General features: G+C 45.2%; 2 protein-coding genes across 5 annotated transcripts in view; one reads left to right on the top strand and one right to left on the bottom strand.

Moving 5' to 3' along the window:
* The window catches only part of ARK2N (arkadia (RNF111) N-terminal like PKA signaling regulator 2N), a 399,402-nt gene extending 389,533 nt beyond the window's left edge, over positions 1–9,869 (bottom strand). Inside the window, exon 1 of the mRNA XM_078674756.1 lies at positions 9,820–9,869. The gene's annotated coding sequence lies outside the window, so the exon portion shown is untranslated. The remainder of the gene's footprint in view (positions 1–9,819) is intronic.
* A 15,241-nt stretch (positions 9,870–25,110) lies between these two features.
* The window catches only part of FDX2 (ferredoxin 2), a 225,792-nt gene continuing 224,791 nt past the window's right edge, over positions 25,111–26,111 (top strand). For 3 of the 4 annotated variants that reach the window (XM_078674751.1, XM_078674748.1, XM_078674752.1), the window contains exon 1: positions 25,111–25,247. The gene's annotated coding sequence lies outside the window, so the exon portion shown is untranslated. The remainder of the gene's footprint in view (positions 25,248–26,111) is intronic. The other variant, XM_078674755.1, reaches the window with a different exon arrangement.

Genomic DNA, 26,111 nt, shown 5'->3' with positions numbered 1-26,111 from the left:
GTGTGTGTGTGTATGTATTTGTCTGTACATCCCTGGGTATTTTGTTCTGGAGCATGTGATTGTATGTGTGCTTGTGTTTTTGATGTGTGTTTGTGCGTGTCTGCGTGTTATATGAGAGTGAGCGCATTCGTGTGTGCTTGTGCATGTCTGTGCATGTGATGGTGTTTGCGTGTGCATGTATTTGGGTGTTTTTTTATTAGAGCATGGGATTTTATGTGTGCTTGTGTTCTTGGATGTTTGTGTGTATGTGCTTGTCTGTGTGCGTCTATAAGAGTGGGTGCTCACATTGATGTGTGCTTGTGCATGTCTGTGTGTGTGATGGTGTGTGCTCGCTGGATTTGTTATTTTCTGGCGGCCGCTGTCCTGGATATTGACTTTAACTGCCTGATGCCTAACCTTAGGATGGCCACCAGTGTACAGTACAGTCCCCTGCCTGACCCCAAGATGGATTCCACATGTTGTTTTACTTCCCTGGGACAGCAATTGGACATTGACCAGACCTTGAACCTATCCCCTAACCTGCCTACACATCAGGACTTGGAACCTGCAGAACTTACCCCAGACTGTGGAGACCTAGCGATTTGGCTGATGCCCGGTGGAGCTCCCATATAGCTAAAGAGGAGATGGGTTGTGGACTCCCCCTCCCTGCCGTCACCTGCCCAACCGGACCTTGGGCAGATTTTCCCCTCGTCTCTACGTCCTATCTTCCTCCTACCCCTTTACCCTATCCCCTTACCCTTCCCGCTCCATTCACCTTGTCCCCTATGTTCTTTGAATGCTTTTCATGATACGTATGTAACTTTTAACTGATGTAATTTGCAATATTATTGTCCCTCATGTAAAGCGCTCTGAGTCCTTTGGGTCTAGCCAGCGCTATATAATTAACTCATTAATTAATTTTGTTCCCATTTAGTACTCTTTCTCCCTTTGTCTACCTCCCTAGCTCCTATCCACCATACCCTGAATCTTTCACCTTGCCTGCGAGTCTGCCTAGCCCCCTGTCCTGTGTGCCCTTTGACTAAGCACTCCTGCTCCCCTTGTTGGGGAAAGATCCAATATTTATACTCTGGAGTCTCAGCGTACCCGCTGAGAGAGTCCACTGTGCCAAGGGAGCCACTCACAGCTGAGGTATGGTATGGCACCCCTTGCCAAAGCACTCCCTCTCCCCTTTTTGGGGAAGGATCCAGTATGTATTCCTTGGAGTCTCAGAGACCCCTCTGAGAGAGTCCACTGCGTAAAGGGAGCCTCCCGCAACAGAGATAGGAAAGTGATACCACTTCCCCTGGGTTCACAGCTTACTGGACTTTGGACGTTGCTTTGACTCGTCTACCGGTTTGTGTCCCCGTCGCCCTTCCGCTCCTCTTTCCATGCGATGTCCTTCACCCTCTCCTCCTCTTTTCCCGCCTTAATGACCTGTCTACTTCCCCAGCTCCTTCCCCCTCCCCTGAATCTTTCCCCTTGCTTGCTTTTCCCCTTTCGTATTTGTGCTTATTGTTTATCTTGACCTTACAAGTAACTATGTTGCCATGCTCTAATAACTGTGTAACCTTTGTAACGATGTAACCTGTAACTATGATCTGATGCTCATGTATAGCGCTCTGATACCTCCGGGTCTAGCCAGTGCTATATAAAAACTTTAAAATAAATAAAAATATAAATAAAAATAAATAAAAAATAAAATAAATAAAGTTTGAAACATCTATGTGTTGGTGTAAGTGTCCATGATAATAATGAATGTTTGCACCAAAATGTAAATGTCCATCTCAAAACATTTAAACTAGTGTATGGACTTAACAAAGTAGACATTTATACAAAATGTTGTATTTCCTAGCCTAATGGTAAGTAACAAATTGTTACTGGGACAGACCTGAAAAAAATCAGAACTAGGAGAAAGGGTAGGAGGGGTGGGAGAAGATTGGGTTTGGGAGGCAGAGGGTGATGTGTGTGTGTCTGTTGTATTTGCATTTGCATGTGTGTCTGGTGTATGTTGTGTAAGTTTGGGTGTGTGTTTCTTGGCAAGTGTATGTTGTTCGGGTGAGTGTGTGCGTTTGTGTTTGGTGGATGTTGTTTTGCGTGTAGGTGTACTTGTGTGTGAGGGTGTTGGTTTGAATTACTGTGCTGTTAAGGTAGTTAATGTGGTTGTGGTGCATGTGGGTGTATGTTTTTTGCAGTTGGGTCTGATGTATGTCTGGATGTGTGTGGTTTCTCAGGTGTTTTGTATTCGGGTGAGTGTCTGCATTTGGGTTTTGGGTGGTGTTGTGTATGTAGGTGTGCGCTTGAATGAGTGTGCTGTTGAAGTGGTTTGTGTGGTTGTGGTGCTTGTGGATGTGATGGTGCTTGTGGGTGTGGTGGTGGTGTTTGTGGGTGTGCTGGAGGTTGTAGGTGTGGTGGTAGTTGTGGTGTTTGTGTGTGTGTGTGTATGTGCTGGTGGTTGTGGTGCCTGTGGGTGGGGTGGTCAGTGTGGTGCTGTTGGTCTGCTGGTGGTGGTAGTTGTGGTGATGCGTGTAGGTGTGCTGGTTCGTGTTCTAGAGGTTGTGGTGGTTGTGGGTGTGGTGATTGTTTTGGTGGGTGTGGATGTAGGGTCAGTAGTGCCTGCATGTTCTTTGTGTGTTTGCTTGTGTTTTTTCTGCATGTTTGTGTTTATGTGTGTGTGTGTGTGTCAGTGTGCTGCTTGTGTGTGTGCCTGAAAATAAGTGAGTGTGATTGGGATAGAAGTAGGACTTTGGAACTGTGATGAGGAAGGAACCTGATGTGGGGCACACGGTTGGGCTGGTTGGAAGGATTGGATGAGACTAGTCCTGTAAATGATCTCTGCCGGCCAGACATAGCACTACAAATGCCTTCCAGGTATGCTGCCATTTGTTGTATTTGGCAACTAAGTCCATGCATGGCATTCAGGAGTGCAGTCTGGTCTACAGAGATCCTGCATAAAAAGTCAATAGCCTCCTCACACTGCGCAGCAGTGGGAACAGGAGCAAGGGGTGAGGTACATGAGGCGAAAAGACCCCAGCCCTTTTAGGGGGGTGGGTTAGGCTAATTTAGTGGGGGGAGCCAGAGGGAGGGTGGAGATGGGTCTCTGGGTGGCAGACAAGGGTGCAGGTGGGACAGTTCCTGTAGGTACCACCACCACTAGGGACTGCTTGCTTCTAGAGGCCTCCTTACAGGTCAGTAAATAATTTATAGTCCACAATTTCAGCAAGTCATTGCCCGGTGGAAGACAACCAAGTGGTAAACATCCGCTGGTGCGCAAACTTATGCGAGGCATTCAACTGGCAAAGCCCATTTTACCAAGATACACAGATTTATGGTATGTAAATGTGGTCCTTCACTTTCTGGAGCCAGATAATGCTTCCCTGTCCTGTAAACAGCTGTCTGCTAAACGTATAGTTCTGCTATGTTTGATATTGTGTAAGAGAGTGTCAGATGTGTGTGCTCTGGATCTTGCTGGAAGAGTATTTTCTCCAGGTAGAGTTTCTTTCACTATTATGAGATGTACTAAATTCAATTTTAGATCTGTTTCATACCCAGTGTTTCCGAATATTGACAAATTGTGTGTGGCACCTTGTCTAGAATCATATGGGGGATGTACTAGTGCGATGATACAGAACAATGCTGGTTAACTGTTGATTGCTTTGGAAAAACAATTCAAGCCAGCATCGTCAGCAACGTTGGCCAGGTGGGTGCGAAGGCTTCTTACAGAAGCAAGTATTGATGTTTCCAAGTTCGGCCCTTATTCGACTAGAGGCGCTATGACTTCAAAATCCTTTGCATTAGGCTCCAGATTAGAGGATATTATGAAAGCTGCAGATTGGTCTTCAGAATCTAGTTTTAAAAATTCTATCACAAGCTTAATGTGGATATTGCATCATGGGTGGTGATACAGCTTTAAATGAGCATAATCTGAGCCTCCGGTCCTGACATCAGCTTGCGCGACAAGAATTTTAAATTCTATTAGGAACACTGTGGTAAAGATTATCCCACCCATATTCTGTCTATTGCGTTTGACATATTTATATTGTCATTTGATATATTGTCTATGACATAGTAATGGATTACCCTCCCTGTTATGTGAATTACGCTGATCAGGTTGTGAGTCAGACTTTATGGCTAGATTTTCCGTCTTGCAGGAAACGATAAGAAACAAGGCTGAATTAACAGTGAACGCAGTGTTCGTTGGTTTCTGCGGGACTTAGCAGTGCCAGTCTGGTTTCTTTGAGGTGAACTGTTTTCGTCGTACTGGTTTTGGTTAGCCCATCTTTCTGGGCCTGGATGGACGTTGACAAGTTCTATGTTGAAGCAGTGTTTCCTGGTTTGGACTACTGTAATATTATGATTATGCAGACGAGTCAGACTGTTCTGTTTAATTCTACATTGCAAAGAAAGAGAATTAGAAGATGGCAGTTTCAGTACTTTAAAGGGATAGCTGGACAGTGATTGAAGCATGGGATGTTGGCATGGACTGAGTGGTCATGGGATATGTAATTCTAAGTTTCCTATAATGTGATTGGCTGTTATATTTTTAATGCAGTAAACATAAAGAAGCATAATCTTCACCTCAGCGTCCTTAATAGAATTGAAATTTCTTGTTGCTTAAGTAAGAATTTTATTTATCATACTTAACATATTTTAAACAGCTGTGCACTGTCTAAATGTTACAAAAAATCAAGAGCTTACCTATAATAAATACACACTTCCTGATAAAAACGATGCGCTATATGAATAAGGATTAAGTTGAGGCTCGTCTTTAAAAAGAGTCCCTTAGTGCCACACTGTGGTGCTAGAGGGTTCGTTAAAGCATGTACTTTTTTATTAGGTCTCGCCTAGCGGGGCAGCGCATGCGCTGCTCGCTTTGAGAGGCATGCAGTATACACTATAGGTGAGGGAAGCCCTGTGTAAAATCAAGATGAAACTCCAGAGAGATGAATAAAGGTAAGTTTATTCAGGAAAAGAAAATGTCCCATCTATCAGCTTGCTCCAGTCAGATGCAACTGACTTACTGACCACACATGACCATTATATTGCTATGGAGCAGCTTAAATAATAACTCAGGCTCTTAAAGGGACAGCTACGTACAAACAAGTTAAAGGCACAATATTACACACCTTCCTTCCATACAAAAGAACAAAGAAAAAAACCTAAGCATAAAAAAAAACCAATTAAATTAATCTAAAATTTCATGTCAAAATCTTTACATTTAGAAGGTAGGTAGACTTCTTTTTCTGCATTCCCTTTGAATAAAGGTAGGTACATTAGAAGTGGTATTAGGTACACATGTTTCATCCCTGTTTTCATCATTCAGTAGAACCTTTTTGTCATCAAATAGTGCCTTATTATCAAAACTACCACCCTATTTAAATTCCATATGCGAGAGTCTTCAGTCTTTATCGCATTTCTTAAAATTTTTACAACCTTGTGGGGTTTTGAAAATAGACCTGACCTTTTCTTGCTCTCAGTTGCCCTTATCATGACCACATCTCCTACTTTAACAACCGTTGTTTTCACAGACTTCCTGGAATCAAAATTCTCCTTCCTAGCAAGTGCCTTTCTCGCTTCATTTACCTCCTGCATATGTTGAGAAGGAATATCTTTAATTCTTTTGGAATCAGCCACATTCACCCAATATGGAGCTACTAAAGTTTTTGGATGCCTGTTTTTCAATAGAATAAATGGGCTATACCCAGTAGTGGCATGAGGAGTGAACCTATAAGCTTCCACCTTTTTATTCAATTCACTTTTCAAATCCACACCACTTTGTTTTGAAATATTTATGGTTTCTTTAAGCACCCGAATAAAACGTTCCACCATACCATTGCACTCTGGGTGGTACAAAGCGCACAACTTATGGTTAATTGAACGGCTTTGCAGAAAATCTTTCATTTCACGAGACACAAATTGGACACCATTGGATGGATCCAGGTAAACCTTCTCGTGTAAAGACTTCTTTAAGAAAGATTATGACTTGTTTAGAGTCAACACTCTTTGTAAATTTGATTTCTGGCCATCTAGAAAACATTAATAAAAAAATCAAGGATGAGGGAGTGAAGAGGTAGCGCTGACGAGCATTCAGGTGGATGCACCCTCCTCCATGTAAATGTATTTAGAAAACAAAGAGATCCACCTCTAGGAGGTTTCTTGTATGCCAGGGATGTGAGACATACACACTATTTGTAAAAATACCCCTCACACACCAAAAGGGCCCTTGGTATCATGCTTCATCATCGGGGTCTTCCCCCCCCCCCTGCTGCGGGACGGGGCGTGCTGCGACTGGCGACTACGCTGGAGCACTTTGATTTTGTAAGTGCTATGTGAGGTGTATTTGAGTGAGTGAGGTATGGTCAGGGGTGAATGGCAAAGTGATGTTAAAAAAGACCTGGCGTTATGGATTCAAAAAAACTTTATTTGTCATAGGCTGGTATTAATAAAAACAGTGTGTCGGAGAGTCAAAGCAATTAATGTGCTGATTCTCCTTGTAAAGTAAGCCTCGAAACATGTTGACTTTACAAGGAGAGTCAGCACATTAATAAATAAATGAATAAAGTTTTTAATTCATCCCTCCCATTCCAAAACTCATCCACAGTTTTGTATGACCAGCCCTTTTTTACCAGAGAGCGTATCCCCATAAACTCTGCATCAGTTTCACACACTTTGCGCCATTTATCCTCTTTCATCCCATCATGTTGGACATTACAAACCCATTCGTTCCTGTCATCCTCCTGCGAGTCCATTTCACCATTCTTAATGTTAATCAATCTTGAAAGTGTATCAGCAATGCAGTTATGCACCCCTGGCAGATATGCAACCTAAAAATCATAACTTTGCAGACTTACAATCCACTTGGAAATCCTGCTAGATATGGCATCAAAACCTTTCTTATTGAACACTTCACACAAAGGTTTGTGATCGCTCCTTACTAAAAATTTGGCACCCCATAATAAATTCTTGAGCTTCTTGATGGCCCAATAAACTGCCAAAGCCTCCCTCTCTATCACAGAATTCCTCAGCTCAGCACCTCTCCAACTGCGAGGAAGAAACAAAATGACTTTCACTTCCTCACCTTGCTCTTGTTGTAGGACAGCTCCTAGTCCCTTCATGCTCGCGTCTGTGATTAGTAGCGATTTCAAACTTGGATCAAAACTCCTAAGTTTAGGTGTCTTCTTTAAGCTGTTTTTTAAATTGATAAATTCACTCTCACATAATTCAGTCCAATGAAAATCCACACCTTTACACAAAAATGTCCTAATGTTAGATGTTTTCTCAGCAAACCCTTCTACAAATTTGCTGTAGTATTCTGTCATACCCAGAAATTTCATAACTTCTTCTTTATTTATGGGAGAGGCTAGATTTTGAATAGTCTCAATTAACTCCCCTTTGGGTTCAACACCCTTGCCAGAAATGGTGTGACCCAAATAGTCAATTGACGATCTCCTAAATTTGCATTTCTCTAACTTAACTGTAAGATTGTTTTTACAGAATCTTCTCAAGACTTCTTTCAAAATTCCATCATGTTCCTCAATGTCACGAGCAAAAATTAGAACATCATCTTGATATATCGTAACTCCATCTATATTCTGCAACACTTTCTCTAGAGCCCTCTGAAAAACAGACGCTGCAGAGACTAGTCTGAACGTCCCAAAAGGGGTGATGAAAGCAGTTAGATCTCTAGAACTGTCATCTAGCTCTATCTGATGGTAGGCTGACTTTAGGTCCACTGTAGAGAAAACCTTGGCATCTTTTAGTAACATGAGCTTGTCCGAGATTTTCGGGAGGGGATATCTGTCCACCAATACCTGTTTGTTGAGGGAGCGTAAGTCTATGCATAAGCGCAGACTACGGTCAGATTTTCTGGCTGCGACCACTGGGGCCAACCACTGAGTGCCCTCAACCTCCTCTATAATACCATCATCCTTCAACTTGTCTAATTGACTTTTCATCTCCTCTCGCACAGAGAAGGGTACACTGCGGACGTTACAAGCGATTGGTTCAGCGTAAGGTAGTAATTTAATTTTGTGAGTATAATCACGTAAACAACCTAACTTGTCTTTAAAAACGCTAGGAAACAAACTTTTAATATGTGCAGTGTAGGACATATCACTTTCACAACCATTAATCTCATTCACCTTCAAACAATCTTTTAGTATAATGGGGGGATTGCTGTTGGGATCCAGCATGACTCCTAAATCTCGTTGGTGGAACGAGCTTAATATGCTGTCCCCTCTGTGAGAAACATAAACCTTCCCCGAAACTACCTTTCCTATATATTCAATCAAACCTTGAAAGTATCCAATGAGTTTGATGGGTTCTCCGCCTTATTGCATAAGGCTTAATATCTGGTTTCAAAATTTTAACTTTACCCTCTAAATAACGAGTGTAAAAATGTTTGGATACAATAGTTATTTTTGCCCCAGAGTCCAATAACACACAAGTGGACATTCCATCCACTAGTATTTCTTCAAAGGTTCCCTTCTTATCATTATCAGATACTTGTGAAACGATTTGTCCACAGTCAACATCCGAGTTTGAATCACTATCTGATGACATTTGTCGAGACACTGAATTCACTTTTTCTTTTTTGCATGACAAACAGCGGTGAAATGTCCACCCTTCTTACAATTACCACATGTGGCTTTCAAAGCAGGACATTTCTTGTCATGGGCTAGGTGACCAAAATTCCCACAACGGAAACATTTCCGTTGAAAGCTAGACTTTTTACTCAAAAGTGAATCACGACTACTCGCTTTAACACTATTCTTCGAACCTTTTCCATTAGGATAAGTCTTAATTTCATGTATAACATTACTTTTGTTTTCCTGTTTCGTGATTATCTCAACACACTTTACTGAGTGTTCAATCTGCTTAGCTATTTTGATCACTTCTAGAGTGGGATCATCTTTTTGCCAGATATCATCTCTTACCTTTTGCATGTTGCAACCAAGCATAAATTGATCCCTAATTCTCTCTTCAATCAGGGCATCAAATTTACAAGAAGATCCCAATTTCCTTAACGCTGTGATATAGTTCTCTACGGTTTCACCTTCATTTTGTGTCCTACGCCAAAAATGATATCTCTCAAGGATTGTACTTACTTTAGGAAAGTAATGTCTGTCCAATTTTAGAATGCATATTTCATATTCATTCAATGTCTGGTCATTTATATCAGGAAGGTGATCAAACACTTCCTGTCCTTCCGACCCTAAACAGTGAAGCAAGAGTGCAGTTCTTCGTTCTGCACTTAAGTTTGTGCCACACACCTTAGTATACCTTTCAAACATCTTTTCCACTTCTGCCACTTTATGGGTGGATCCCCTGGTGTTGAAAGGAAGAAAGGTGGTGTGGCACCATTCTGCATAGTTACGGGTTGAAAAACACAAAATACTAGATTATAGAACTTAGCGAATGTAAGCAAAATTCAACAATCACAAAAAACATACACATGTAACAGCCTAATGAAGTTGATGTGTGATGCTGTTAGAACTACCTGCACTAGAAAGGTGTCTTTAATACATTTATATAAAAATTTCAAATGAGCTTGCTAGAATTCTCACCTAAAAGGAAATGAAACTGTTATTAATAAATGCCACCCACACAAAATGATATCGAATATACCATACAAAAAAGAGGAAATAATGTTGGTCAACTTCATAGTCTTCAATACATTTTTTTTAAAAGAAAAGAAAAAGAAAAATACTTTGAAGAAAAACCACTAGATGGCACTGTGTAACAGTATAACACTCCTATAAATGATTCCAATGTGTCACAAAGTCCTTGAGTTTTCAAAGAAAGCTGTTGCATCTTTCAAGCTTTTAAATGAAAGTTTCTTACTTGAGGACGTCTATTAATACAGTACCACCACGAGAAAGGAGCATCGATGATAAACGTCCCTCTGCCTTTCGTGTTGTTTGCTGCCGCTGGGCTGCTCTCTGTGTCCAGCTTACCAAACCCCGGATTTTTGCCTCAACACCTCGCGGTTCCCGCTTCGCGGGACCCGCTTCGCTGCCAGGACCAAGGAAGCGCTAAGGACCACTCAGGGTGCAGAAAGGGCAAAGCAGGGCTGCGAGGAAGTGCAAGGACTCAATGTTCCAGGAGTCCCTGACGGCCGATTGAGCACACCTGGCCGCTCTCCCTGCTAGCCCCGCCCCCATGAGCACCGGGTGATTAAAAGAACTAATCCAATTTTTCCAAATTACCTCTTAAGTGGACCACCCCACCGCTGCGCGGGAGCGCGCGGGAGGGCGCCGGGAGAAGCCCGGGACAGGGGCGGGCCCTCCGTGGCCTGCAGTGCCTGGCCTGGGCAAGCCCCCTTATCTTTTCCTACATTTGTACTGTTATGGCTATTGACTTTGGGTTGTAAGTTCACCAGCCACTTACCTGTTTGGTCTAACTTACACACGGTTAGGCTTAGGTATTACTTATTTTAGTGTCACTTGGCTTCTGGGTTTTTTGGCTAGCATTCGCTTTCTTTTTTACCCCCAGCCAGTCTCAATCTCTCTAGCGATGTCCACTCGTAAAACTCGGAGCCAGAAAGCTGGTAATGCTAAAACCAAAAAAGTTATTGGCACTCTAGATAACTTTATTTCGGGCACTAATTCTTTGATTGATCAGGGAATTTCCCTTATGGAGAGGAGGGTTTCGATGGATCTTGCCCAAGCGAAAAGGTCATCTCTTGGCAACATTGCTTTAATTCATTCCCCGCCCCAAGGAACCAATAATTCTGCTCCTCTCCTTAGCCAGTCAGCTGATGATCAAACCCCTGCTACGTGCCTATTACCTTTGCCTATTAATCCTCCCCCTACGAGTATACCATCTATTGTTAATCCCCATTTAGAGAAATCAGTTGCAACAGTGGTAGTAATTCATCGTGATAATGAATCTTTACACGTGGGTGGTTCTGATATTATTATGCCAGCTTTAAATCCCTGGAATTTTTTAACTGATGATCCTGTTATAATTTCACAAGAGGCCATGGGTCCAATTGTTGGGGAGGCTAACTCGGGTGATGGGATGGTGGAGGAAGGGACTCTCCGGGCCTCCATTGATCAATTTGAGTCTGATATGTTGGATTCCACCCCCCATTTATTATCATTGGGTATTCCAGATGACATAACGCATGATAGTAGTTTGGCCAGTATCTTGGATATTAGCGGAGGCAATGACTCTTCAGTTAACTCTGAGGGCGGGCTTGATTCTTTAATTAATTCTATGTCTACTCTTATTAAATCATTGCTCTCGCCCTTGGAGTCTAGGCTTGCTAATATAGAATATCAACTCGATACTATTCTCTCGCTAAAAGATCCCAAGTTGGTTCACCCCGGTCCTCGTACCTCTGTGGTAACATCTTCTGTCTCCAATAATGTGCCCATCACTAAAAATCCACCTACGGGGATTACCTCGGTACCTTCATCCAGTTTGCCCAGTAAAAATCCACCTACGGGGGCTACCTCGGTACCTTCAACCAGCTTGCCCAATTCTGCATTGCAGGTGAATAACATAAAGGGTACCAATAAACCCCCTACGTCCACATGTCCGAGCTGTGAAGAGAAAGGTTCCCAGTATCCCAGCCCCTGTTATCCCCCAGCCACAACCTAGAAAATCCAACACACGACGAAGCATCAATTTACCACCTGATGCATTTCCGTTTGTGGTTGTTTTGACTGGCATCCCTGAACTGCCCTCGTCTACTTCTGAGCCCTTTTGGGCAATTAAAAATAAAGTATGCCATTGGGTAGACAAAAATTACCCGCCACCCCCTGGTCTAAATAAGAACATACTTATGGTAGAGTGGGCCCCTTGGGTAGGTGGGAAGAAGAAAAGTATAAAGGGTGATTGTGTCGTTATCACATTTGAGGACCCGCGATTGGTGGAATTTATTTGTTCCTTTCCTCCATGTGATAACAAGTCGGTGGTATCAGCTAAACCGCTGTCTTTCTTTTACGCTCAAGAGGGCCATGAGGATGCTAGATGGAGTTGGTTGAGGTTGACTAATAAAGGGTCAGGGAGAGGGAGTAATGGGAGTGTTAAGTCCATCTACCAGAACACCCAAAAGTGGGGAGTGGCTGCCGAGGAAGGTTGGAACTTAGTCCCTAGGAGGAAGGGGCATCAATGGATGGGTGATTCCCAGTTGAATGGAGAAGGGTGGGGTCCGCAGCTTAACTACCCTTTATTTCCCTGTTACAACCGTTTTAGTGGGCTGGATGGGGTGGACTGACCATCAACTCAGTCCCATGAAGTTCCCAATGAGCGAGGGATGCTTACTCCCCTGGGTATTGGTCTTGTTTCCAATTCAAGAGCGGTACAATCCAACCTAGATAGCACCAGTTTAGACACAGTGGTAGGGGACATTGATACTTTGACATCTCCAAAAAAAACCTCATCGTCTCTTTCCCCTATCAAAATCCTGTCTTGGAACATAGCAGGGTTAAAGAAAAATCTGTCTAATCCTGCTTGGAATAATTTCTTAGAGGATTATCATATCTGTATGTTCCAAGAAACCTGGTGTGTTCAGCCAGAATATAAGCATGGTTATTCCACATTCTTTGTTCCCGCGACTCTACCGGGGAAGGGGCGCCCATCGGGAGGTTTACTTATCTGGATAAGGATAGATTTGAATAGTGTTGTCACCATTAATCATATCCCCTCCAACGACATACTGCACATCACTGTCAAAAGCCAGTCTGGCAGAAATGTTCTGGATCTTTTTTGTGTTTATGCCAGAGGCCTACCGGGTGGTCAATCCTCACCCACATTGGAGTTGCTAGATAATAGGCTATCCTCCCTCCCCCACAAATCTTCAGTACTAGTGGGGGGTGATTTTAACTGCACCTTCGAGCCCCTGGACGAGGAGGACCTTTTGGGTTCTCATAACAAACTAGGGAACCAGTTTATTCCATCTTTAACTTTGGCTCCAATCAAGAAGTGGTCTGCTAGAGCGATCCAGCTAAACGCCTTGGTGTCTGCCCACGACCTTTGGGCCTTAAATGGTCGTACAACATCAGATCGTAGGGGCGCAATGACCTTCAATCGAATAGGCTGCTCTTCACGGATCGATTACATCCTTTTAGATGTCTGGTCATAGGCTAACCTTGTTGATATGGAGGTCTGCCAGAGGACTGACAGCGATCATAATCCCCTTTCTATGGGTATATTTTGGGGTGATAATATTGGCAACAGTGTCCCTAATGAGTTGATTACCAAAGAATTAGTTCCTTCCAACTGCAACCGCAGGCTCAAATGGAATGTAGTCAGGTGTGATGAAGGGATACTTGATAATATTAAAGCTCTAGTTCTGGCTGCAACAAATGATTTATCATCAGTTACCCCAACTCTCCTCCACTCTCAGGGGCCCACGACAGCAGCCAAGTATAAGTACAAGAACCTAATAGGTGAGATTAGTACATTTTTTACCAAAAAAACCAAGGGCCATCAATTGACTAAATACACCCAAAGGAAGGGTAACCCCTGGTATACAGTCTCCTGTAGGAAAAAAAGAAAAGCCATTTCCTTGGCCATAAAAAAAAGGAAATATTAGCTGCTAGAATTGCAAGACAAGACTACCGCAATAGCATTGCGAAAGCCAAAAAAGAATGGGAAGAGAAACATTGGCAGGCACTCAAGGAAGCAGCTCATGGGAAAAACGCCAATGCGTTTTGGAAATTAATAAATATTCTTGACAGGCGTGGTGGTGAGCCTATCCCAAACCACATCACTGAGTACCAATGGCATTCCCATTTCTCCAAGTTATATGGCAAAGGTAGTCTGGAAGTTCTGCCAGCTTCTTCCGTACTAGATATTGGTTGTTTGGTCCAACCAAATGGTGACATTATAAATGAGTTCTTCACGCCCCGTGAAGTCCGGGATGCCATCCACAAAATAACTCCGGGTAAGGCTCCTGGCCCGGATGGAATTCCGGGGGACTTATTGTTGCATGACCCTACGACCTGGGCCGTTTTTATTGCAAATATTATGAATCTCATTCAGTCCGGCCACCAAGTACCTGATTCGTGGAAAGGCGCAGAAGTCGTTACTATTTTTAAAAAGGGTGAGAAAGAGGACCCTGCCAACTACAGACCAATTAGTTTAATTGATGTCATTCAAAAAGTAGTTGGCAGGGTCATCATAAATCGGATCGAGAGCTGGTTAATGGAAGATAACATTTTGTCCCATTTCCAGGCAGGATTCAGAAGTAATGTAGGAGCAATTGATCAGGTTTTTAGATTCTGTGCAGTTTTTGGGAAAACCGTGTCAATAGCCAGAGGGAGTCTTTACCTGGCCTTTATAGACTTAAAAACTGCATTTGATGTAATACCCCGTGCCAAATTATGGGACGTTTGATTGGACATGGGTTTCCCATCCTATTTGCTACAATTTATTATTAAATTACACGAGGGTACATTTGCTAGGATTCGGTGGGGGACGCAGGGGCAACTCACAAAGAGTATTCCTGTCAATAGAGGGGTGCGGCAGGGGTGCGTGATGGCCCCCACTTTGTTTTCTCTCTTCATAAATGGAGTGGTGAATCATCTGCAAGAGACACCGGCAGATGCCCCTATTATTGCTGGAGAGAAAACACCATCGCTCCTCTTCGCCGATGATACCCTTCTGTTATCTAAAAACCCCCAAAGGTCTCCAAATCCTTCTTGATCGCTTTAGTGTTTTCTGTCAGGAACGGGGACTCACAATAAACACTACAAAAACAAAGCTAATGGTTATGACTACCAAGAGAAACCATAGGAATATACACCTGTTTTTGAATGGATCAAGCCTTGAGGTAGTGGAAGAGTTTGACTACCTCGGGGTTAGAATTAATAATAAAATGAAATGGGAATCCCATATGAGCAAAATGATTTAAAATTTTAAAAGAGTGTCCGGCAATATTTTAAAGAACCAGCGTCTCTCAGTCAGTAGACCAATAGCCCCCGCCCTGTCAGTTTATGAGGGAAAGGCAATAGCCTCAGCGGTTTATGACTCAGAAATATGGGGCATTGAGAATACCCATACCCATGTCCTAACTGAGAACAAGTTCATGAGAGATTTGGTTTCCCTTCCGACCTCTACCCCATTGAAACCATTATTTGCAGATTTGGGTAGGAGGTCTATTCGGGACATTGTCCAGCTACGTCCTCTTTTATATTGGGTGCGCCTAAGGAGGACTCCCGAATTAGCGAATTATGCTAAAGTGTTTGATGAAATATTAAAACTAAACACCTCGGGCAAGATCAAGTGGTTAAATGTTCTAAAACAACTTACAGCTAGCGTGGGTTTAAGCGATGCATGGGCTTCCCAATCCCCCCCACCAAAACAAATGGTAAAAAAACTTTATTGGGACTGGATAGAGGCCAAGGCCTTGCATAACCCAAATTGGGGGCAACTAACTGAGAACTTTTTGTCCCATAAGTGCACCACAAAGCTAGAACTGTTTTTGGACTTTATCCAGATTCCCCGGGATAGGACACTTTATCTGAAATTTAGACATGGTACACTGCCCCTTAAAAATTTTACGTCTAGATGGGGTAGAAGGAGGGAAGAGGATAGACAGTGTCCGGGTTGCACCAGCCCAGAAGAATCATTAGGTCACTTCCTTTTTGCCTGTAAAGCATATACCAAAGCGAGGAACAAATGGTTGAAACCTGTATTAAAGAACCTTGGAGTTAGGGATTACAAATCAGCCCTACGTATCATCATCTCCAATACCTCTTGTATGGTTACTGTCTGTGGGGTTGCAAAGTTTTTATCACGTGCCTGGATCATTAGGTTAAAGCTGTTAAATAATGTGTCTTCAGTCAATATTCCTATATGATTTGATTTCCCATATGTATCTTTTGTAATGATGAAATGGTTTTTATATTCATGTATGTATTGTATGTTTGTACTTTTTATGATACATGTGTCGAATAAAAGTATAATGACTGACTGACTGATAAACGTCGATGTCAGCAAGTCACTACAAAGCGTCACTTCACGTTTCCTTAATAACAGTACGCTTGTCCGCTTCGAGTCTGTCCAAAATAAAGATTTTTTTTTTAAATGGCGCTTACGTGACGTTATTTTTAAGAATAGCAAATCCTAGGCAACTGTGGGTCCTGAAAGATGTCGGGTACAATGGCACAACAGATATGAAAGCACAACTGATATGGGCTACTGTAGTGTACAGGAGGAATTAACGATGAATACAATAAAGGATATACAGTTCATTTATTATTGAAAATATACATCACATAAGTTAAAAACACAGAACTCATTAATGTTTTTACAATTGTTGGCAGAATTGTCAACATATATTCTCGGACATGTATTAATACAAATATCATACATAAATGGTAAAAACAAAATACAACAATAAAAACAACCAAGTGGGTTAATTAATCATCTCTACGCGCGTTTCGGCGTAACACACGCCTTCTTCTGGAGAACCACTTGAAGATTCTAAAAATTCGTAGAAAAGTGGATTGAATTACAGGAAGTAGATGATGTTACATATTATGCATGTACGAAGCACCGTCCTATGGGTAAACTGCCACTCCTAGAGCCAAAGGTGTTTGCCGGCCTAACCGTGCAGTAGGAATGGTAGGCGGCAGCACAGCAAAAACGGGTGGGATCACTCTCGCTCCGCCACACGAACAAGATGGAAACTGGTTAAATGCGGTATACACGTACACGCAGCGCATTAGAATGCTGAAATCACCGAGGACGCAGGAAGCGAAGCTGATTCCTAAAGCGTCATGAACAGAATGCGTGGAACTCCGGAGAGAGGCATAGCAACAGGTGAGACGCCATGTTGTTTATGTTCAACAAAGCCACAGTAACCAGTCGGGTAGAGGATGACAGTTGAAATAGATCATTGGGGCAGCGGGCGCTTTGTTTATTTATAAAGGAAGCCACCACCCTATTTCTCAGCCTATACTTCGCTCAATATATCTTCTAGTCCAACCTTCTGACTCATCTCAAACTTCTTTCTACTACTCCTTCCAATGCACTACCCTATCTCTTATCCCTTACAACTATCAATATATCCTTTACATCCACTCTCTCATTTATCCCAATCCCCATACCACTACTATGATCGCCAAAATAACCCTTTCTAGACTCTCTCCTACTCGACCCCTCCTTGCATTACCTTTTACTATACCCATACCCTAAAACAAACCTTACTAAACTCTTCCCTCTGACTCCTCCCCTCCAAAACTCCTTTTTACTCATCCAAAAGCCTCTTCCTACTGCTAAGTCCTAAACCAAAAACAATCCTCCACTCTTTTATCCCTCCACTATCCTTTTCAATCAAAATTAACAGACTAACATGTTCACTTCTCAAATTCCATATTCAACTTTACTAATTCACCACTAATCCTTTATTGGGTTCCAGAGTAGCGTGCTACTCGCCAATAAAGAGTCTCAACACCCCATCAGGGTTACAAGCGCTATATAAATGCAACCCTTTTTCCTTTTCTACCCCTCCCCATACCTTCTCAATCCAAATAACTGACTAACATATCCACCACTAAATGTACTCTCATGTTTCACCATAGTAATTTAACACTAATCCTGATAGGTTCCAGAGTAGCATGCTACTTGTGCTTCAAAACCCCATCAGGGGTAGCAAGCACTATATAAATACAAACCTCTTTCCGTCTTCTATCCCCACCTGCCCTTCTCTACCCAAATAACTGAATAACATATCCTCTACTCAAATTACTTCATATTTTACTATACTAATTTTCAACACTAATTCTTTATGAGTTCCGGAGTAGCGTGCTACTCGCCAGAAAAGCGCTTCAACACCCATCAGGGGTAACAAGTGCTATATAAATGCAAATCTTTCTTTCCCTTTTATCCCTCCGCTATCCTTCTCACTCCAAATAACTGACTAATATCCACCACTGAAATTACTTCATATTTCACCATATTGATTCACCACTAATCCTTAATAGGCTTCCTGAATAGCGTGCGTCAACAAGCGCTATATAAATACAAACCTTTGTCCTCCTCTATCCTTCTGCTATCATTCCAAATCAAAATAACTGTCTAACCTATCCACCACTTAAAATGTACGTGCATGTTTCACTATACTAATTCAATACTAATCCTCTATGGGTCCCGGAGTAGCGTGCTACTCGCCGAAAAAGCGCTTCAAAGCCTCGTCAGGGGTAGTAAGCGCTATATAAATGCAAGTGCAATACAATACAATACCTGTAGCAGCTTTCGCTGGCGCTCGTTAATTCACACTTTGTCCACACCTATGGCCTCTTTGAACAAACATGCATCGCGTTTCTTGTTAGAATAATTTTCTCCTTAATGGCTTTACAACAAAGGAAGAAAGTACAAAAAGTGATTAACTTCAGCGCAGGTAATCCTTGTTCAATTAGCGCAGTTAACCCTTGTACAATTGTTTTCTACACACTCTAAGCGAGCCCACATCGAAGCCTCCCAACCCTTAAACCTTAAACTAAAGTTTGTCAGAGTGAGGCATGTGGCGATGCTCACAGAGTTGTTTCCAAACAAAATATTACTCACATGAAAGTAGATAAAGTAGATAAAGACTTTGTAGAACAGCATTGAAGACTGTAGATTTTGAAAGTTATTTGATGTTGAGACAAATCCAAATCCATTAAAATGAAGTGCTTGATACGCAGGGTAGGTTTCAGACCATCGTCGCCAGTGTAAAATCAAGATGAAACTCCAGAGAGATGAATATGTTTATTCAGGAAAAGAAAATGTCCCATCCATCAGCTTGCTCCAGTCAGATGCAACTGACTTACTGACCACACATGACCATTCTATTGCTATGGTGCAGCTTAACCAATAACTCAGGATAACTCAGGCTCTTAAAGGGACAGCTATGTACAAACAAGTGAAAGGTACAATATTGTAACCTGCCCACTCCCCGCCCACTTTTTCATTGGCTTGTTGCTTTGGCCTTTATAAATGCTGCCTTCTGATTGGTTTAGAGGCTGCTAGTCTCTCCTTATGACAACCATGTCTCCTTCCATGGCTATTTGCCCCTTTACTGCATATTTCCTGAGCACTACTTTGTGTCCTCCACCCCTCCCGCTGTTGTGCCTTCTCTCCCGCCTCCTCCCACTCCTATTATCCGTGCCTTAATCACGCCCGCCCACCCGCACTCCCGTTTGCAATTCAAGAGGTCTCGCATAAATACGAGAACTCTTGCATTGCAAAAGCTTGTTTAATTTCAGGTCTCGCCCTTGGGGACTTAACTTCCATATTGTCGCTGTAGTGATGTAGCGGTCTAGTGTACTCACGTACACGCATCCACGCATCCGCAGGCCAGGCGTGGCCTGCGGGGTCCAATAAAAGAAGGACGCACGCTCGTGCACGTCACTTCCGACCGTGACACTGTGTGTGCCTGAGTTGTGTCGCGGTACCGCGCGCTGCCCCAGCGCAAGCATTCGCCACCCAAGGGGGGCCAGCACACACCCCCACAACACTGGCGACGAGAGGAGGGGGCCCAACCCTCGCCCGTCTACCGACTGCCTGTTCGGGGCGGTGCGCTCATCTCCGCGGTGCCTACCGCGTGTCCCCTGGCCTAGCCGGCTGCATTCGCTGGGCCGGCCTTTCATCTTCCTGTCTCCCTGCCTGGGTCTTCGGTGGCGCTGGGTGCCCACCCCACGAGTCCCTCCTTTTCAAAAAACAAGGTGGAAAAGAAGAGTTAAGCGAGAGATGTACAACCGCTAATACGGTGATTTGGAGAACGCGCCCGGCTGCCGCATACCACGCATCCCGCGTGAGTCAAGTGACGGCGCGACACCCTACCAATGCTCACGCATTGCGCGTGAGTCGGGGAAAACTCCCTGTGATCCCTCACGCATCGCGCGTGTACAGAGTATGTGCAAAAGGAGGCCCTGCCACGCCCTGGAGGGATATTACTGACGGGCTGGTGCCCACAGGAAAACCCCAGACGACATCGCGACGCCATCAACCAACGGGAGGCCTACCACGCCTGCGACGGAACCGAGGTGAGCTGCGCAACTACCACAAGGTGTCACGAAGCGGCGCAAGCAGGACAGCGGCGGTTTCTGCAGCAGGGCGTCGGCCTACAGGGACACTTTCGCCATGGGGGACGGAGACGCACCTGCTCCCACCATCAACATCCCTTTTCAACATGCAGCGACGGGGGTGCTACAGCCGTTCAGCGAGGCAGCGGACCCGTCGACGGCTTCACCGCGATGGAAGATCTGGCTTGAGAGGCTAGAAAACGACTTTGTGGTCACGAGAGAAACAGACAACGCGGTAAAAAGATCACTATTACTTCACTATGCGAGGGATGAAATTTTCAGACTTTTCAAACACCTCCCTAACACGGGTGCTGCGGACAGCTATGACGCGGCTGTTGCGGCCCTCAATGGCCATTTCGATCCCCAATTGAATGTAGACTTCGAAGTATTTAAATTGAGCCAGGCCCGTCAGCGGGAGGGAGAATCGATAGACCAATTCCATACCCGTGTTAGAGAACTAGCCAGCTCCACGGATGAGGACCAACCGAGAGCCATAAGGCGACAGATCATTCAAGGGTGCAGAGACAAGACGTTGAGAGGATTGATTCTGCGCAAACCCGGAATCTCTCTGGAAGACATCTTAATCCTGGCCAGGTCCCACGAACTTTCAAGCGTTAGAGCCACGGCCATGGAACAGGCCCTACACAAAACCGCTGTCAAGCCCGAACCTATCAAAGTGGAACGGGCAGATGCCGTGCGGCCACGACCACGTGGACCGCCACCGAGAGGACATCGGAGAGATCCACCCCAAGCCCGGTGTGGATATTGCGGCCATGAACCTCACGCGGCCAAAGACTGCCCAGCCCAGGGGAAAACATGCGCGAATTGCGGAATCCCAAACCATTTTGCGTCGGTCTGCCGCAGGAAGAATCAATCCAAGAACTTCAAGGGGCCACGGACGCCCACCAAGGCCGTTCGCCAACTATCACTGACTGAATCACCCCCGGTGAAGACAGAAAGGCACCTGCCTACAGTATATGATGACTCGGAGTCAGAGGACGAAGAAGCATACATCGTCTCGTTCGCAAGGGAACTCAAGCAACGACGACGACCACAACCAACATGCATTGTCCAGATGGGGAACAACGAGGTCAAGGCCATCATTGACACTGGTGCCACGGTCAATGTCATGGGCCTGCAACAGTTTAACAAGTTACGACCATGGTCCCGATGTGCTACCGTCTAAGACAAGAATTTTCGCCTACGGAGCAGACACGCCACTGCCCCTCAAGGGCAAAATCATCATACCCATCCAAGCCGACGAGTCAGAGGTAATGGCGACTGTTCACATCATTAACCGGGAGGCTGACACCCTGATAAGTAGCCATACGGCGGAGGACCTGAAACTAATAGCATTCGCCAACCGTATCAGAGCACACCAAGTGGATGAGCTATTGGGGCGATTCCCGGAACTCTTCAGAGGGTTGGGTGCATAAAATGTGAGCCTGTTAAACTCCACATTGACAAGTCTGTCACTCCCACTGCACTACGCCACCGACGGATACCTTTCCACCTTCGCCCATTGGTGGAAAAAGAACTCGAGAAACTGGAGAGCCTGGGCGTCATCGAAAAAGTCACGGGACCCACCCCGTGGGTTTCGCCCATGGTTATTGTAGAGAAACCGAAGCAACCGGGTGAAATCCGCCTGTGCATCGACATGCGGTTACCAAACACCGCCATCCGAAGGGAGAGACATTTGACCCCTACTATGGATGACATAGTGGCCGACGTCAACGGGTCGAAATGGTTTACCAAAATTGACCTCAACGCAGGATACCACCAGCTGCCACTAGCGGAGGAAAATCGCTTCATAACCACCTTCAGCACCCATCTAGGTCTCCGGCGCTACAAGCGGCTAAACTTTGGCATCTCGTCAGCGGCAGAAGTGTTCCAAAACACAATCAGAGAACTCCTGTCGGGACTGCCCGGGGTGATAAATGTCAGCGACGACATTTTAATACACTCTGCCACCGCGTCTGAGCATCACAAGCACCTTCGGGATGTCCTAAAGAGGCTGAGTACCTACGGAGCAACACTCCACAGAGAAAAAGTTCAATTCTTTCAACCTTCAATTGAATTCTTTGGCTATGTGTTCAACCAAGAGGGGATCCAGATTGACCCGAGGAAGTCCAAAGCCATCAAGGACGCTCCAGCACCGAAATCCCCGACAGAAGTGAGGAGTTTTCTGGGGATGGCCACATACTGTGGCCGTTTCATTCCAGGCCTGGCTACGCGAAGCGAGCCCCTGCGAGCACTGACCAAGGTGGACACCGCGTGGCAGTGGAGCCGGAAGGAAGATGAAGCATTTCAAGGCATCAAGGATGCCCTCTTGGAGAAAGCCACCCTTTCATACTTCGACCCCGCCAAACGCACGGAGGTGATCGTCGATGCCAGCCCGGTGGGCCTTGACGCTGTCCTGACCCAAGAGCATGAACCCGGACAATGGACAGCACTAGCCTTCGCCAGTAAGGCCCTGACCCCTACCGAGACCAGGTACGCACAAATCGAGAGAGAGGCTCTCGCCATTAAGTGGGCCTGCAGTCATTTTCATTTGTACCTACAAGGACACTCCTTTGTCATGGTCACTGACCACCAACCTTTAGTGCCCATCTTCAAAGGATCTGCACCCCACCCACCACCTCGCATCGAGCGCTAGGTGATTCAACTGCAGTCATACGAAATGGAAATGGTGTATCGGCCAGGGGCCAAGAACCCGGCAGACTATCTGTCTCGTCATCCCACACAACCAGAGGCGGCACCGGTGGATGACGACTGTGAGGAATATGCACGGTGGGTGGCACTCACCTCATGCCCACAAAGCATGTCAATAGAAGACATCAAGGAAGCGGCCACCGCCGACAACATTTACATGAGGTCGCTGCAAGCAGTTCAAGAAGGCTCGTGGACTGACTACCTACGCCCACCCAACGCCTGGACGGCAGAAGACAAAGAGGCACTCACGAAGATCTGGCACGTCAGGCATGAGTTAAGTGCCACGGAAGATGGAGTACTACTCAGAGGATCACGGCTGGTGATCCCACAAAACGTAAGACACCGAGCAACCCAACTCGCCCATGGAGGACACCAGGGCGCGACGAAGATGAAAGCACGCATGCGGGAAAAGGTGTGGTTCCCGGAGCTTGAGAACACAGTGGACGAGTATGTAAAGAACTGCCTGTCGTGTCAGTTAACCAGCGACCCCGAGAGACCTGCGCCAGTAATTACAGAGGAAGCTTGCACGTCGCCCTGGACCAAAGTCAGCATTGATTTTGGTAGCTTCCCGGGAGAAGGACACACGCTGGTGGCCATTGATGCTTACTCCAAGTACCCTTTAGTGGAAAGGGTTGTCTCTACTGCGTTCACACACGTCGGCCCGGCGCTTGAACGAATGTTCTCCATGTTTGGCTACGACACCGAAATACGGAGCGACAATGGACCGCCGTTCCAGGGAACTGAGTTTGCCACATTTCTGAAATCCAGAGGCATCTCGCATCGTCGGATCACACCTCAATGGCCCCAGGCTAACGGGGACGTCGAGAGGTTTATGCGGACACTAAATAAAATATTCCGGATAGCGGTAGTGGAGCAAGCTGACCCCGAACAGAGGATGCATGAATTCCTACGGGAATATCGGGGAACCCCTCACTGCACCACACAGAGGAGCCCTTGGACCCTCATGTTTCAAGGCCAACGACGAGACCTTCTTCCCAGCATCCCGGGAGGGACACCGGCTTTGGCCCACACGGAAGACACTCAAGAACGGAGGCGGCTAGGGAACCAGCGAGCAAGTCGGCGCCGGAGGGCGGCTCCAAGAATCCTAAGGCAGGGGAACCGAGTAATCATACGAAACCGGCGTCCGGGAGGCAAGTTCCAAACGCGATACGAACCGGGCACCTGGACCATAACGTCTATCAAAGGCACCATGGTCACTGCAAGGAAAGGCGAAGAGGAAATCTCGAGGAATATTTCCTGGTTCAAAGCGATCCCGACAGCATCTAGACAGTGCTCTGAAGGCATGGGAGAAGACGACGGATCACATGTGACCGCTGTGCCGGAGGAAGAGAGTAGCCTACCATCAGAGAGTCAGACGGAGAGCGGTGAGCCAGAACCGATGTTCACGACCCCATCGGATGAAGTCACGGACAGTCACCAAAATAGGGAGTATGGCCGAGGCCATGTGCAGAGGTACAACCTGCGGCCTAATCCACCACCGAGCCAAAAGTTAAAAGACTATGCCTGGATGCTAAGGCCCTGAAGTCAACATCAAGAGACATGCGAGGACAGGTACACATGGTGGAGAACTCTCGCCAATTTGATGAACAGTGTTTGAACTTTGTAAAGGAAGAAAAAGTTTATAGAGTTGGATAGGGATGTAGTGATGTAGCGGTCTAGTGTACTCACGTACACGCATCCACGCATCCGCAGGCCAGGCGTGGCCTGCGGGGTCCAATAAAAGAAGGACGCGCGCTCGTGCACGTCACTTCCGACCGTGACACTGTGTGTGCCTGAGTTGTGTCGCGGTACCGCGCGCTGCACCTGCGCAAGCATTCACCACCCAAGGGGGGCCAGCACACACCCCCACAACAGTCGCCACTCCAACTGGTTGTTTATGGGATCATGGCGTAGTTCGTTTCGTTCATAGTACATTCATTTACTCTAATTAAATTACGGTCCTGCTACACCCTAATAATATATGTGTGGCCGCAGTTCAGAGCACAAGTCTAAATCAGAGCTGATTGAACAATTAGGTAGGGTACAATAACTAGTACGTTCTGGAAGCACATTATATATTTTGTAATTGGCATTTCAGAAGAGAATGGTAATTTTAAAATATGCTACGTATTGAATGATTATCGCTTTCTTTGTGTTAGGAAAATTACCGAAATTGAGAATCTTTTCCAAAGTGAGTGCAGACAATGAGGGGGGCCTCACTTTAACAGCGCAAATTCTCTTTCCTTTACATACGTCGGGTCAGACATTGCCTTAACCACTGCAGATCTCAAAGATGGTCACGATATTTACCCACAGCTAAAAGCGACGTTCTTTGAAGTCTTTCTTCTGTATCTATGTTGCTCAGTACGTTTCGGAATCGTCACTTGGTCCTCTTTTTATTTCCACTGTCGTGTTTACTTTCCTGTGCTCCTCCTACTTCCTATTTATTATCGTCCAAATCGTACAGCTGCTTAGTGCTTGTTTCCTCGGTTTTTAGGAGCAGTTTTCTGCTACGGCAGTGGAGCCGCCAGCATGGTGAGTGCGCTTGGGAGAGAGAACCCTTGTAATTAGAGTCTGCAGGCTCTGCCGCCACCCTGGCGGGCCCATGCTGGATTAAATTCTGTAACTGGTAAACCTAATAGTCTCATATACAGAATCGTTCTGCGGGTTTATTGTTTCTAGAAGTTATGGTTGGGGGGTGGGAGGGAGTTCTTTAATAAGGTTAAACCCTGGACTCTCAAAGTTGTTTTTTGCCTGCCTGATTATAGCCCTTTTCCATGCTGTGTAGGGAAGTTGCCAATTTGTAGCGCGGATTGTTCAATTTGAAGGGACATACATGCATCGTGCAGCTACTGGTGCCTGGGGTTGCCCTGGATCTCAAAGATGACTTTCAGATGGGCTTTTAGCGAGTTAGGGGGTGCCTGATATAGTATTTCAGTGTGTCTGATTTGCAAGTGAATACTTGTTTTCCTACACCAAATTCCCGCCTGAGTCTTGACCGACAGGTGTAGCGTGTAAGCGCCAGACCCAGGGAAGGCCTAGTGACCATAATGCAGAGCAGGAATTTGTGTTCACAGACCTTAGTATAGGTGTGGCTGAAGTACTACTTAGTGTCCTATTTAGTTGGTTGATGCCATCGATGATAGCTGCGCCTTTCTTCTTCATGGAGTTGAGATGGACGTTGTGTTTAAAGGGTTCTGAGACCATACTCCCAGATATTTGTATTTCCTCGCTGTGCTGATGGTCTTATTCCCTATATATCAGGTGAGCTTGTTCTTACATCTCCCAAATATGACAACCTTAGTTTTGTCCTGAGATGTTCTATCTGAATCTTATCTTGTCCATTCTTTTGGATGTGTCTGGGAGGTTTTCCCCTGTTTTACGGGTGAGCGCCCACTT

The sequence above is a fragment of the Lissotriton helveticus genome, chromosome 2_1 (genome assembly GCF_964261635.1).
Source record: "Lissotriton helveticus chromosome 2_1, aLisHel1.1, whole genome shotgun sequence".
Classification (NCBI taxonomy): Eukaryota; Metazoa; Chordata; class Amphibia; order Caudata; family Salamandridae; genus Lissotriton; species Lissotriton helveticus.
Note: the sequence above shows the minus strand (reverse complement) of the source record. Positions and strands in the feature narration are given on the sequence as shown.